Genomic DNA, 14,726 nt, shown 5'->3' on the forward strand with positions numbered 1-14,726 from the left:
GTCACCCTGACAGATTAATTGAGCTATAACATATGCAAAGTAATGTGAGAAAAGAATGCAGTTGCATTACCTAGTGTTAATGCTGCAAATAGGCGCTGCTACCTGCAGTGATGACTGTCTGGAATGCTAAAGGATTGTAATCCTGGGTGCATCAAATGAGGCATTTTAATGATGAAAGAAACCCATCAGTTGAGGCTCACCTACAGCTGAAGGAAGGAGAAACACATCTGGGAAGTGGTTCTGTGGTGAGTACAGTGGTTCATCATATAAAAATAACACACTAAACTGGCTTGCGTATTATCTCCCAAGGAACAGAAGACAGACACTGAGTTCCATGTAATTTAATTTCAATTAGTGCATCAGAGCTTCTTAAAGAATGGACTATATATTCTTCTACAGTTACTCGCAGACTATTAAACACAATGCAGAAAAATGACTATGCAAATGAGAATTATCTTATTGGTTTTAGTGTCTTTCTCCCTCTTCCTTTCCCAGGTAATTGGGTGGGTAGGTGCTGGGGAAAAAAAATGGATGATGGGAAATATGAATAATGAAATCTCTGCAGCACTCTCTCCCCTTAGATGCAGAGGCCCAAAATATATGTGTGTGTCAGTTTAATTTAATTTGCTGTTAATTAGCTTAAATAGTAGCCTTGCCTGCCTTTGCTTTCACTGCATTTCTGTCCAGGCTCTCATTAGGCAGCGTGATAAAGCAGGTGCTTGTTAAAAATACCCTAAGTGCCTATTTACATTACAAAGCTATTCCTAGCACTTGTGGTAAGGGAAACTGAAGTCTTGTCCCTGGATACAGCTGGTGGAGGGGAAGCAGCACCCTGTTTTCACATACTTAAACCCCAGAACATTAACTCCCTGTACTAATAAGACCAGAATTTAAAATCCAAGATGCAGCAGCATCCAATAAATAAGTAGGTGTGTAGCTTTCTCCAAAATAAGATGAACAACAGAAATTGAGAGGTCTGCCTGGAAGATTTAGGTGTTCAGCTCCCACCCATTTCTAAAGCATGTAATGCACTGGACCTATACAGGGATGTGAATGAATGACTGTACCTATACAGGGATGTTTGAATGAACATCATTCAGAAAAGAAGTTCCCAATCATTTAGTTCAGGTCAACAAAGGAAATGTAAAATCTATGGCTCATTTTTATCAGCATGGAAAAAACCTGGGAGAGTGCAAACTGTGGACAGGCAAGGAAAAGAAAGAAGAGGTGGGAAAGAGGCAGCAGGGATGGAAAAGGGCATGGAGCATGAATTCAGCACAGGGTAGTGTGCTGTCAAATATTGATACGGAAGGCATATAAATAGAAACAAACACATGCTTGTGGAGCCAATAAAGGTCTTGTTTACAAGTGAGCAGAGTGATTCATTAAGAATGGGAACAAGCACCTGCTCTGAAAATAAGGGAAATACTTAATGAAAGCACTGGGAGAAGGAAAGTGATGTGAGTCCAAGTGTGCCCAGGAAAGAGACAAGTTCAGCACCTCCCATGGTTTACTGTTGGTGTTCGTCAGCAGCGTACCCGCTCTGCCGGCAGAGGGGCTCATAGGAAAGCGGGCTGCAGTGGGGATGGCTCAGTAAGGGAGTATCTGGTTCTTGGTACTTTATTCCAAGCTCTGTTAATTCCAAGGAAATAAAAAGGGGGGAGGGGGGAAGACCCCCCTAAAAAAATAAATCTCAGTTCATTTCTCATTTTCAATTCAGTAACTTCTCCAGCTCCTTCTTTTCATTTTACTTATCTCCAGCAAGAGAGAAAATACAGGCAGGGAGCAGAGTATGAACTCCCTGGCAAATATCCTGGTTCCATTTGTGGAGCAGGCACCTCTGACTGCACCTGAGCTCTGCAGGTTGAGGGGATGAGGTTGCTGTGCTGTCAGATTAAATATTTTCTTGTCTTTGTCTTCATGAGGACCCAGGTCTTTAGATGTGCCCCTCTTTAAGGAGGCAAGTACGTTTGATGAGGTTGTGAGAGCTCAGCACTGGCTGAGAAGGAAAGGAGATGGTCAAATAAGCACAAAAACAACTGTGGGGTTGATGACGGAGGGTAGTAAGAAAGAACTTAATGTTCACTCCGCTTTTTATCTCACCTCCCTCCAGAAGAGACCTCTGGAGCCTGCGCACCATCCTGTTGTGGTGGCTGTGATGGACCCCAGCTCACTTGGCCTGCACCCTGCTGATGCAGCACCATGGTGCACACAGCTGCACAAATGCGAAGAAGGCATTTTCCCAGCCCAGGTCTGTCTTACCAGTACAAGGAGGAATTGCAAGGGCGTTATTCAGTGTGTTAGAGCCATTTTAATTGCCTCCGAGGTGTGCTTAGCCACAGCTAATGCCAGTCATTTATCTTTCTCCTCCTCAGACAGAGCTGCTATTCATTCTTCTTCTCTTTTGCTTAGTAGGAGTTGGAGAAAAAGTGTGGAAATTGTCCTGGTAGCACCATCCTTGCTGTGGGACCTGGTGTGCTGACTGCCCAAGTGCTTTCTGCCTCTTGCTGTCGGGAGCTGCAGTTGCTCTGCAGCACCATTCCTACCACTCCTGTTCCTGTCAGCTGGAAAAGAGGGACTTCTCTTGAGTTTGGTACCAATGAAAGACAAGAATGTTCTCCTGTTACCTTGGGAAATCTCTTCTTTTCCTTCCTGACAGTGAGATCTGCCTGGTACAGATTAATAGAATAATTCAGTCTGAGTGCTGGGAGAGCTATGGCTGCTCCTGGGATGATAGGGGTTTGAAACCACCAGTTGGCAAACCAGGCTCTTCACCAGCTCACCTGTAACCTAGCATTTGGGTGAGGATAATCAGGCTCCATACTGGAACAGCAGCCTTGAAGAAAGTACTTGCTTTCCATGGGGAGTAATGGGAGCACTTGCTTTCCATGGGGAGTAATTCAACAATCACTGGAGGCAGGCATTGTGCTGGAGGCAATGCCTGAGTGGGAGGGCTGTCTTCCTATCCCCTAGTTCTTCATGCACTCGGGACAAGGAAGCTCTTAGTTGGCCTCTGCTGGCTTTCTGGCTGGGTTCAGCTGTACCAATCCATGAGGTTTCCAAAACCCCTTGAAGACCATTGCAGCAGATGTATCTACACAGACAGTTTAGCACAGGATTGATCTTTCTGCTGGGACCAGAGCATCAAGCCCTGAAGCTCATGCTAAACTCCTGCCTTAGCTGGAGCTCTGCAGGGGGAGAGAAGCCCAAGCTTTGATCATTGGAGCTGCACTGACAAGCTGCTGACAGGGCTCGAAGCACTCCAGACTCATCTCTCTTGGGCTTGTGCTTCCCCTCCTAGTGCAAATCCCCCCAGCCTGGCAAGCACACAGCAGTGGTGGGGCTGTCTGCTTCCCCACTTATCTTCTCCTGGGTTTGCTCTGACCACTGCAGGGGTGACTGCCTGTCTTCAGAGAGGGGAGCAGCCCTTCCCTGCCCCAGCCCTTGGCACTGTGTATTTACACTCAGGATAGAGAGGGGTTTCTTTAATAGCTGTGTCTAACACTTAGCACAAAGTGGTCCTGATGCCTGTGACAGGCAATCACCCTGTGTCTGCTCAGCAAAGGGATTGTGTTGTCACAAGCTGTTAGGAGGTGAAGGTGGGCTTGGCCTTCCTATATGCTCCCGTCGGGGATGGGTTTGTAGGGCAAATGGACACTGAGCTGCCCTGGTCCCCCCTAACAGCCCACTTGTGAGGATAAGGGTAGAACCCATTTGCTCAGTCTGTCAGTATGATCTGATTTCATCCTCTGTGTTCAGCAGAGAAGCTGTTTCCCCTTGAGCTGTTATGCACTTTGCAGTTACTTCTTTAAAACGACTTAGTTATACATTTGCTACATGTTATTTTGGATTCTCTTGGAGATCAAGGACACTACAGAGCCAGCAAGATAAAATTAGCATCTGAGCTGTAGCCTTTGCTTGGTGTAAGAAACACAGATCAGCTTCACTTGCAGTGAATGCTGGAAGGTGAATTTCATTCGCGTCTTCCTTTCAGCAGACCTAGTTCTGCCACCCTTGTTTGTTTTGAGTGCCACCTCAGCCCGTAAGCTGCTCTGGTGGTTTCTGTAAGGCTGCTTCCAGAGAACAGCATGAGGGTTGAACTGGACCTCAAACTGGCAAGAAATCAGTTAGTTCAAAATCAGTTCTGACCTGCTCACAGCATGATCATGGGGTGTTTCAATAGGGAGTTAAGGGGGAATGTTCAGGCTCATTTAGGTTTGTGCGCAGCTCTCAGGCACCAGCACTAAATACAGCACCAAGCCTGGGGTTGAAAAGGCTGTTAGAATGAAGAAAAGCCACTGATACGATGTAAAGATGGAGAAGCGCTATGAAGTGAGGGCTGTAATGGCGCGTTCGGGTTGTGTCAAGGCTCATGAGTGCTCTCAGAGGCAGAAAGCAGTGGGTGTTGAAGGCCACTTCAGTGTGGCAGAGAGAAGCTGAACAGTTGCTGGAGGAAACATGGCACGCAGTTTAAAGGTGAGACTAACCATCAGGAGGGTTGACCAAAATGGTGGCCTAAAGACCCTCTCTCAATACCTACTTCTCAAAGCAAGTTTTTCAGGTGCTTCTCAGGGAGGTAAGTTTCATAGAATCAGAGAATATCTCAAGGTGGAAGGGACCCATAGGGATCATAGAGTCCAATTCCCTGCTCCTTGCAGACTACCTAGAACTAAACCATATGGCTAAGAGCATCATCCAGATATTCCTTGAACTCTGAGAGGCTTAATGCCATGACCACTTCCCTGATGGAGTGGTCAGCAGGACCAGCCAGCTTGTTGGTGAAGAACTTCTTCCTAATGTCCAGTCTGAACTTCCCTGATGCATTTTCCTTCTATTTCCTCCTGTCCTACCACCAGATACAGGAGATCAACACTTCCTGCTCAGCTGAACCCCTAGCAGTTTAACCAAGTTTACACCTATGGAAGTTCTCAGCATGGCAACAACTGAGCAAGATCCCATTTCATGTATCAGACATCAGACAAGGCAGTCTATAGCCTCTTCTACTTTCAGGATGTCGAAGACTCTGGCTCTCAGACTTGGGAGGGAAGGTCAGCCCTGCGTGCCCAGCACTGCTCTGGCATAAACCGACCCCCTCCTTGCTTTCAGGTGCAGGGCTGCACCAGACTGGGACAAGAAATGCTGGGCAGAAATTCAATGTTTAGGTCCTTTATTTTTCCCTTTGGTCACCATTTTGGCCTTCACCAAATCTATCCTCCTACAGATTTGCTGGTGGTGTACCCTGTCACCCTTTTGAAAACAGGCCTAAAATTCAACAGGCCTTCATAGCACTGCCTTGGCCCTATTCACCAGGCTATAGAATGATTTAGGTTGTAAGAGACTTTAAAGCTCACCTAGTTCCAACCCCCTGCCACGGGCAGGGACACCTTCCACTCTAGCAGGTTGCTCCAAGCCTCGTCCAGCCTGTCTTTAGATAGAGCATTAGGTCTCACAGATGAAGCGTTATCTTCTCAACCTGGACCAGGAGCTGACCGGAGGTACACCTACATGATCGAGACCCAAGCTGAACTCTTTAGGCTTCACAGCCTTCCTGTCCAACAGCTCACGAGTTAGAGCATTGACCCCAGAAGCGAAAGCTGTGTTTGGTACACCCTAATCTTTCATTCATGGTGTGTCACCCATGGTGACAAAGATTCAAAAGAAGAGGAGGAGAAGGAAAGATTAGAATACAGAAGAGCTGCCTGGAGGTACAGATGGGATCTCAGAAGGGATGGTCATGATTAAGAGACCCATTTTCAAAGCTGGCAAATGACTGCTTTTGTTTTATATTTACAGATTCTGCATCCAGAAGCTAAGCATCCCCATATTTCCAGTGACTTAATTCCCACTGAAACAAGAGATACATTTTCTGTCTCTTTATTTGCAGATATTTCAGAACAGTTTTTCCACAGTATTTTAGATGATTTACTGAGGAAGATCTAGGTTGGGTTGTAAGTAAGCATAAACGAGTGTCAGTGCCTTGATCTTTATTGATTTATATCTACTTATGCCAACACAGGATTACTCATTCAAGAAGGTGGCTATGAGTGCCCAAGGTTTAAAGCTGAAGTTGTTTTAATTGGACTTATAGGTAAAGTGTTTCATGTTTCCAAAGTGGACACTCAATAGGATGAATACAGTGGTACTTGCACAAAGTTATGGATATATGCTTTAAAGTAGGTGTTTCTGGGAATATTGTTGTCACTTATGCCTGTGTATTTACGGCAAGGCAACAAGAAGCAGTGCAAATGCAGTCCTTCTGGAACCACTGGCATTAGCATCCACTCAATAATAGCAACTAGCCAGACCTGCATACTTAAATAAGATAATGTCATATACTACCAAGTTGTTGATGAAGGCAATGTTGTGCATTCAAGTAAAGATAGACACATGGCACAAACAGATCCAGACTTTAGAACTTGGGTCTTTGTGTCCGGATTTTGATGTTTGCCCCATTAGATGAATAAGACCAACAGTGAATTTTAGTTTTGGAGCCAACTTGTGCAAAATCTGAAGGAGGTGGGAAGGTGGATTCAGGCTGATGTCTGAACACACTGGAACATTCAGAAATCCCTATGGATAGCTCAGAGAAGATGTTCTCCTTGTGATACAGTCCTGCATTGCTTCTGGTTACAGGACATTGGAACATTAAAATGAGGACCCAGAGGAGCAGAGCAGGATGCTGCTCATGGCCCAGGAAAGGCTGGTCACCACTGCTCAGTTTATACAGGAGACCAGGATAAGCTGTCATAGCAGATCAATGTCTCAGCATGGAAGGGACTGGGAGAACTGATGGATTGCTGCTGGTTTAAGGATTTCTGTTGGAACAATCAAGTCTTTTTTTTCTTCTTTTTCCCCTAGGGAGGATAAAATTCTGAAGGATCAAGGATGACTGAAATTCCCAAGAAGCAGTAGTAGCAGCCAGCAACCTGGTTTATGCTGAAGTAGCCAGCAACCTGGTTTATGCTGAAGTTAATGTTCCCAAATAAAGGACAAACAAGAGAGAGCAAGTCATGTCACCTTCCATTGTGCAGGACTTTCATTTGTGAAATGCATAGAAAATTAAGGAGCCATCAGTTTTCACAACTAGTCTGCTTGCTTGCCTTCTCTTCTAATGGCCATAGCGAAATGAAAGACCATGAAGAGAAGGATTGTATTTCATCTCTCTAGCAACTGTCTAAAATCCTCCCGAAATGGTTTGCATGGTTCCCAAGTCACTCTCGTTTGAGGCTTTACACTTTTCTTCCTGCTGCTGTTTTACATTTCATTACCTCAATGCTTCCAGATAAAAATAGTTCTACTCCAGCAAATTACTGGAAGTGCAAACCAGATTGTTTCCCTGCTCCTCCTCAGCATTCAGCACACCGCAGCAGCAATATGCCTTTCATTAGGTGGACCAGGAGTGCTCCGCATCCTCTGTAATGGTTTCCACCTCAGATGCTGGGATTGATGTGATGGCAATTTCTGTGAGTTCTGCTCCCTGTCATAACACAAAACACACACGTGTGTGGGTACATCCACACGCTGTTTTTCACTGCCTGCTTCCAAGCTGATGTGGAAGCTGTGTGGAAAAGATGAATGTTATTTGGCAATTAGGCCTGGTAATTACAGGATGTGTTTTTCCAGAGGTAAAAAAAAAAATATTGTTTCCACTTGCAGTCTTTGCAATCTGTTTTGAATGAGGAAATGCTCAGGATTAGAAAGTGTTTTCTCGTTAGAACAAATGTCACAGATTTAAAAACCTCGTCATTTAAATTCCTCCTAATGTTCTTTGGCTTGAACAAGTGAGCTCTTAATGTCCCTTTTAATTAGAGCGTTTCAGCTGGGCACCTAATGACAGCACATCACTGAGTAGTAGACATGGTCCAACTACGAAGGGGAACTCCAGGGTGGGAACTTCAGCAGAAGCTGTCCCTTTTTTGGCCTTTTTAGGGAAAAGTGCTAAAGGAAGCACAAGATATGTCCAGAAAAATGATCCCCCACTTGGAGCGGGCAGAAATAGTGCATGGCTTGGGAGATGCCGGCTGCGGGTGCCGGGTGCTGCAAAGGAGTTGATCTACATTTCCCTGAGCCACTGTGAGTTTTCCTCTCTTTGTTGCTGTATCCATTTGCAAGTCACCAGCACAGGCAGTGGCAGGTCAACAGGACTGCTGCCTGCAGGCTTTAGCACCCTGCCCCTGCTGCCAGAGGCCTCCTCTCCCCCATCCACTGCTCCCAAGAGTTCTCGTTTCTATTCAAGTAAAGGTTTGGTTCTTACCCCATTTCCCCAAGCAGCTCCTACGATGCGGGATCCATTCACCAGTGCACACCAGGGACTGCAAGTGAGAAGGATCATAGAATCACAGAACAGTTAGGGTTGGAAAGGACCTTAAGGTCATCCAGTTCCAACCTCCCTGCCATGGGCAGGGACACCTCACACTAAACCATGTCACTCAAGGCCCCGTCCAACCTGGCCTTGAACACTGCCAGGGATGGAGCATCTTGGTAGCTTTCTTGGGAAATAAATCCTTTGAGATGCCAGGGATTGGGACAAGGGCTGCCGGGCAGGTGGCTGATGGTTACAGGAGAGCAGTACATGAAGTGCTGGAAAATCCAGCATCCTTCAAGCACATCCGTGTTCCTTTCCTACAGCATGGAAATGGCAGAGGGAAGCACACTGATGGGAATCAAATTATCCAGCCACTCAATGCTCTTCTTCTCTAGCTCTTGCCTCGTCAGCACCCATGCCCCCACTTGGCCATTTTCCTCAGGAGCATCACCATGCATCTGCCATCCTAGGTGGCTTCAAGGGCAGAAGGACCTGAAGGCCAAGAGCAATATGTTGCCAGTGTTCATCCCTAGTCAGCGCACACACTGAAAGAGAAACTAACTGTATGGTCAGCTCTCACTGATGGCAATCAGACAGCTCTGGTCAGAAGCTTCACCTGGGTTCACACCATTAGTTTCTGGCCCAATTTCTCCCTCCTTGAGCGATGAATATAGCTGGAGGCTATTAAGATTTAGTCTTTGTTGTTCTTGTGCTTCTATCATTTGTCAGGCTCTCAAAGCAAACAGAGGAAATGTTGATTTGGGAAACACTGCTGATACCCATAGGGTAGCAGATTTATTGGTGCTTGTGCCCAGGCACCACCCAAGGGAGAAGGAAAGGAGAAGTGCTACCTGGGCAGGTGTCACTGACATTTCTGCTGTCTTCCCTCAGGACAATCATTTAAAGCAGTCACCTTCACTTGATAGCTCATAAACTACCACTACTGGAGCTGGGCAGTGTGAATGGACCAATAACACCTTGACAGACAATGTGACATTTTCAGGAAGAAAATGTTGTCAGCTTGATTGTTTAACCTCCAACATTAGGGCAAAGAGGTTCATTTTGGATGATCCTTGGCACTAATATTCTTTCTTTGCTTCCCCCTCCCCATCATGTTGTTTTTCATTCTTTTTAAAGGGAATCCTGTTTGTGCTCTTCCTCGTTCACAGCTTACAAGCTGCTGCGTACCCTGGAAGAGGTGCACTGAGTGTTTAAGAGCACATCTTTGATTCAACAGCAGTAAGAAAATGTATGACAATAAGCACAGGCTTTGTTTTCAGACCTTCCTCAGCTGCATGTACTGTGCAGTTCCTGGAAGAAAAAGCACTTGGATATATACAGGAACAAAAAACGATGCCAGTATTAATTTCACACTGTGCAGGTGTTCCTGCACTCACTGTGTGCAGGAGGCATGAAACGTGCAGCCCTTCCCCAAGACAACAGCTTATGTATGCAGCAGAGCCACGTTAGAGACAAATGCTTTTTGAGATGGTGCTCACTGAGTTTCTCCTCTAAGGTGAACTCCGACAAGCCCCAGCCCCCCCCCCCCCCCTCCCCAACATCCTTTTATTGCTTTTAGACCAACTTTGAGATGGGGTGGAAGAAAGAGATCTGACAGAGAGAAGTTCCGAGGTCAGTGCTGCTCACCCGTTGCTGTCATCCCACTGAGCTCATAAATTGGTGTTAACACCTCCTGGAAGAAACAACAAACATAAAAGGAGAACTTTGCCTGCCCTTGGAAGCATCCCTATTACTGGGGCAGCCACTGCAGAGCCTGAGGCTAGCAGGGCTGCAAGTGCAGACAAAACCCAAAGCCTGTTCAACCCTGCTGTGGTGTCCAGCCCCTGGCAGCATCCTGCCCAACTCCCAGAGCAAGGAGGAGAAAGCTGCTTTCTCAGGCAACTTATTTTCTTCAACCATCATAAAGCACTTATGTGGTTTTTGTTCCACTACTATTAGAAATCCATTTTTCCAGAATGATCCTATTTCTTGGCTTGTGTTTTAAACAACTCCTTATAACAGGTCCTCATGGTGTGGAAAACAGAGTTAGGAGCCTTCGAGATGCACCTCCACTCCCTCCACCAACAGTTCTCTTTCATGGGATTCATAAATTCTATTCTTGTTGCTGCAGATTGGCCACGGTGTGACTTTGGAGAGGATTCTTTCGATGTTGACACTGTTGCTTCATTGTTATTCCTCCTGTACCAGCAGAACAGAATGAAAAATTCATTCAAAATGGATGGGGGGGGGGGGGGGGGGGGAGAAACAAACCCACTGACATTTCCCTATCTCCCAGCAAAAAAAAACAAATGTAGAAGGCTGAAATCAGGGCAATGGGGAGAGTGGAGTGACAGGGTTAAGCGCCTGAGGGACCATAGCCACACGCTTAGTGTCCTGGACAAACATGCTGATGAAAACGACCTGTTACCTCTTTTACAGGGTCCCGTTATCAAATCAGGAGTCAGAGAGAGGTCTCACAGGAGGACTTGTTTTCTCAGAAGGTCTCAGCATGCAGAAATCCCTTGGATTTGGTCCAGGAGCTGTGGTGGCCCCATGGAGCTCCCCAAGCAGTGCCCTTGGCTTTCAGCCCCTCTCCCCAGTGCGGCAGGTCCTCATGCTCTCTCCTTCCTGCCAGGCTGGCACCCAGGTCCTAAATGGCCCCAGGTTCCCAAGGACATCGCCTCCAGTCTGGTCTGCCCCATTTTTCCAAGCAGGGTGGCAGGGAGAGGACATGCCAAGGAGGAGAAGTGGAAAACCAAGGCATGGACAGAGGCAGCTGGCAGTGGGACCCCAGGACCAGCTCCCCCAGTATACAGCTCATGGGGTCCCAGCACCTCCTTATCTATATCTAGCAATGGTGTTAATAATGGGGGGGGGGACTCTACAGGCAGCTGTGCACAGCCCCATGTTGGCCTCTAGAGTCTCACTGAATTTCATGGTGTGCAGGTCCAAGGACACCTTTTAAGGCCTGGAGGAACTGATCCTAGCACAAGGCACAGCCAAGAGGAGCTTTGCTGTGCTCTGGAACCTTCCTCACCAGTGGGACCACAGCAAAACTGCTCTGTGTTGGTCCTTCAGCGGACCAGCGTGTGACTTCAGGGCAGACAGAACAATGTACTTGGAACAACAGGCCCCCAGCTCTGAGGACCAGAGTTTCCCCCATCCAGCCTTTCCTGGAATGAGGTAGACAAGGAGCATTGTCCTAGTGACAGAGGTGGGTGATAAGCATCGTCTGTGGTCCCTTACACAGGATCCCACATCACCCCATTTACCTTGGGGCTGGCAAGGATTTTGGCATGGGCTCCCACAGCATCCTGGCATCCAAGCTGGAACATCCCAGCCCAGATGGGTGGCTCTGGGCAGATTAGGGGGGGGTTGTACTGGCCTGGAGGCCAGTTACAAAGAGCAAGACCTCCCCTTATGGAGGGAAAGACTCCACAGTGGGATTCTGTGGCTTTTCAATTCTCTTCCCAACCCTGCTGCAGGTTTGCTCTGTACCTGCGGCCCTGTATGCAGATGACAGCTCTCAACCTCCATCATTACCACCACATTACTTTTTCATTCCATGAAGGGGACACCCCCAAACCCAACAGTCTAAATCTCTCTAAAAAATAAAATTATGAAAGAAAAGCTTTCCCAGGATTTCTGCTCAGAAATGTCACGGGGAAAAAATGATTCTTTTTGTGATCCAGAGACTTCAAAACATTCACACTGCAGGTCTCTGTGGGGCACCTTTCTGCAGGGTTATTAATAAGAAATAATTATTTTAAATGCACAAAAGTATGTGTACTTTCTATTCCCTTCCAAAAGCCCTGCATCACTTGTCCTTAATGAATAATGAAAGATGCTTTTGTGTTACTTCCCACCCATAGACTTTCAAGTGATTGTTAAGCAATAAACAGGATTTTAAAGAAAATCGGGGTTTGATGAAAACTTAATTCTGGACTAATATGAGAAGCACCTGCTTTGGCAGCAGCTTACTGGTGTTACTGGGGCTTATTGTGTGAGAATTTGGGTCAATGAATGTCCCAACACTGGGAAAATATCACAAAATTGTTCTGAAATGCTACTGTGTAGCTCTATAGGAATTAGAATATGGTGCCCCTCGATCTTCCTTCAGGAAGGAAACCTGAAGAACATCTCTCCCAGGATATGCTCTCTGACACCCTGGAGGCAGGACTGATTCACTGCCTCCCCTCACTCTGGGTGCTGATTTAGCGTGGGAAGCAAAACCCGAGGAGGAGATTGGTTTCTGAGGAGTGAGGGAACACATCCCATGCGAGACTGGGGTATGTGCATTCCAGTGGGAAAGCCAATGTATTCCACTGGGACACTGATGTGGTTTTGCCTCTCAGCCCTTTTTTGGAAGCTCACTCTGAAGCGGAAAAACTGAAGCTTGGATGAGATGTGTGAGCTGCCCAAGGAAAATTAAGCTGAAATAACAGTTAATGCTTCAGGTTTGGGTTGGTGGGTACCCAGAGATTTTGCCTCCACCCAGGGTCAGTCAGGTCTTGGTGAGAGTTCATCTCATTTAGACATCTCCTACTACAGAACAACCTGGCCTTTGGAGGCATCTTCTGAGCACTTGATACTCCCACCCGCCTCAGCAGAAGTGAGCACTCTGCTGGGTAGCTCTGTGTAACTGAGCACCGCGGTTACGTTGGGATCAATGCAGAGTACTCCGAGGGGGGATTTGCCTCTGCCTTGATCGCCAGTTGATCACCTGCGCTAGGGCGAGATCCCAGGAGCGTTTGAACGGGGACATGCTGGAGCGTTGCAACGAGAGGAGAGATGCTGCAGTAAACGTCCCAGTGACTGGGATCACACGGGGGTTCATAGCTCAGCCGGTGCTGCCTTATTCCTTACAACATCTCCGGGTGGGTCTGTCCCAGGGCTGTCACCGTGTGAGCACCGAGTGAGGAAACGACTTTAGGTAGGAAAAAGTCTGATTCCCGGGAGAACGGTTTCACTTCGTGAGCGCGGTGCGCAAACACAGAGCAAGAGAAGCCGACCTGGAACCGCTCTGTCACACAGAGCACCGGGGCTGGACGAGCGGCAGGGCTGGAGTTCCAGCGGCCGCCCCCAGAACCCGGCGTGGGCAGCGGGTACGAGCCCGAGCTCAGGCCGAGGAGAACGGGGTTTGCTCAACAGAGGAGCGTGCTCGGACCCACTGCGGGACCGGACCCGCCGCCCCGACCCAACCCGCGCCCCCCACCCCGCCCGCGCTGGACTGTTCCACCGCGCCGGCTGCCGAGCGGGAGGGGAGCGGGTGGAGCGGAGCTGCCCTGTGCCGAGGCCCGGCAGCACGGCACGGTACCCTGCAGCCCCGAGGGGCGGAGGGGCTCAGGCAGCGCCGCGGAGGCACCGGGGAACGGGCACCGGCCACGGAAGTATCCTTCCGCCTCCTCCGGCGCTCGCTTCCCACCCCGCCGGCGCGGCGCTGTGGTACGGTCGGCGGGAAGGCGCTGGAGCGGCGGGGCGGTGCGCGGCACTGTGCCGGCGGCTCGCGCGGGGCCGGGGCCGCTGTACTGCGGCTCGGTTCGTGTCCGTCCGCAGCGGTGCATCGGTACCCGGCACCCCGCTCGGGGAGCGCTTCCCTGCCGCGCACACCGCACCCCCCGGTGGACGGGGCTGCCTCTTGAGAGACGGAGCGAGCTTTCCCGGGGCTCCGCTGCCGGCGGGCAGTGAGTTATTGCTTTCTTTATTAATGTTTTACTGCAATCTTCTCTTTTCCCCGCTATTCCATGGATTTTCTTACGTTTGTTTTGTTGTTTGTGGGAGGTTTTCCTTTTTTTCTCCCCTTTTTCTCCTGTTCACTGGGAAGCGGGGAGGAAGCGCGAGGTTGGCACTTGCGGGATGGGAAACTTCCGCGCTTGGAGGCGGCTGCCGGGTGAAATCCCGTCCCCGCCGCTGCCCCGGTGCGGAACTGGCAGCGCCCGCTCGCTCGTAACGCGGGTCCCGGAGGAGTCGGTGCGGGGGTGTCGCGGAGGGACCGGAGCGATCGCGGGTTACTTGGTGTCTCTTGCGGAGCTGCTCGGGCCGGAGGCGGGGGCGGACTGGTGGGACCGGTAGCACTGGTGGGACCGGCCCCGGAGCCCGAGGGCTCGGAGTACCCACGTTTGCTCCCCGGCGCGGTGGTGTTGAGCCCTGCGAGCTCAGTTTCACAGCGTTTCACAATGTTTTCTGCCGGGAATACGTTCGGGTTGTCAATTTCTGTGTTTGAGGTGGTGCATGAAGTCCCGTGTTTACTCCGGGCTGCTGTCACAGTGCCATATGCCAAACCGTCAGGGTGGTCCTGCAGCTGAGTCCTTCAATGATAACAGAGCATAGAGGCTGAGATAGAAATTGTGCCAACAGTGTGGATGTGTGCCTTTATTTTCCTGACTCTGCTGCTGAGTGTGAAGCTCAGATTTGGTTCCCA

At 48.8% G+C, this 14,726-nt stretch overlaps 1 protein-coding gene across 5 annotated transcripts in view; it reads left to right on the forward strand.

Annotated features, from left to right (window-relative positions):
- RALY (RALY heterogeneous nuclear ribonucleoprotein) overlaps positions 1 to 14,726 on the forward strand; it is a 152,402-nt gene that overhangs the window by 13,923 nt on the left and 123,753 nt on the right. The window contains exon 1 of one of the 5 annotated variants that reach the window (XM_061375482.1): positions 13,220 to 13,238. The exons of 2 other annotated variants lie outside the window; for them this stretch is intronic. The gene's annotated coding sequence lies outside the window, so the exon portion shown is untranslated. Of the gene's footprint in view, positions 1 to 13,219; positions 13,239 to 13,764; positions 13,990 to 14,726 lie in introns of those variants that run through there. 2 more of the 5 variants (XM_061375478.1, XM_061375480.1) reach the window with 2 other exon arrangements.

Source organism: Neopsephotus bourkii, unplaced genomic scaffold (genome assembly GCF_033783945.1).
Source record: "Neopsephotus bourkii isolate Nb327-2 ecotype Australia unplaced genomic scaffold, CSIRO-AGI_Nbou_v1 NB_1663, whole genome shotgun sequence".
In the NCBI taxonomy this organism is placed as follows: Eukaryota; Metazoa; Chordata; class Aves; order Psittaciformes; family Psittacidae; genus Neopsephotus; species Neopsephotus bourkii.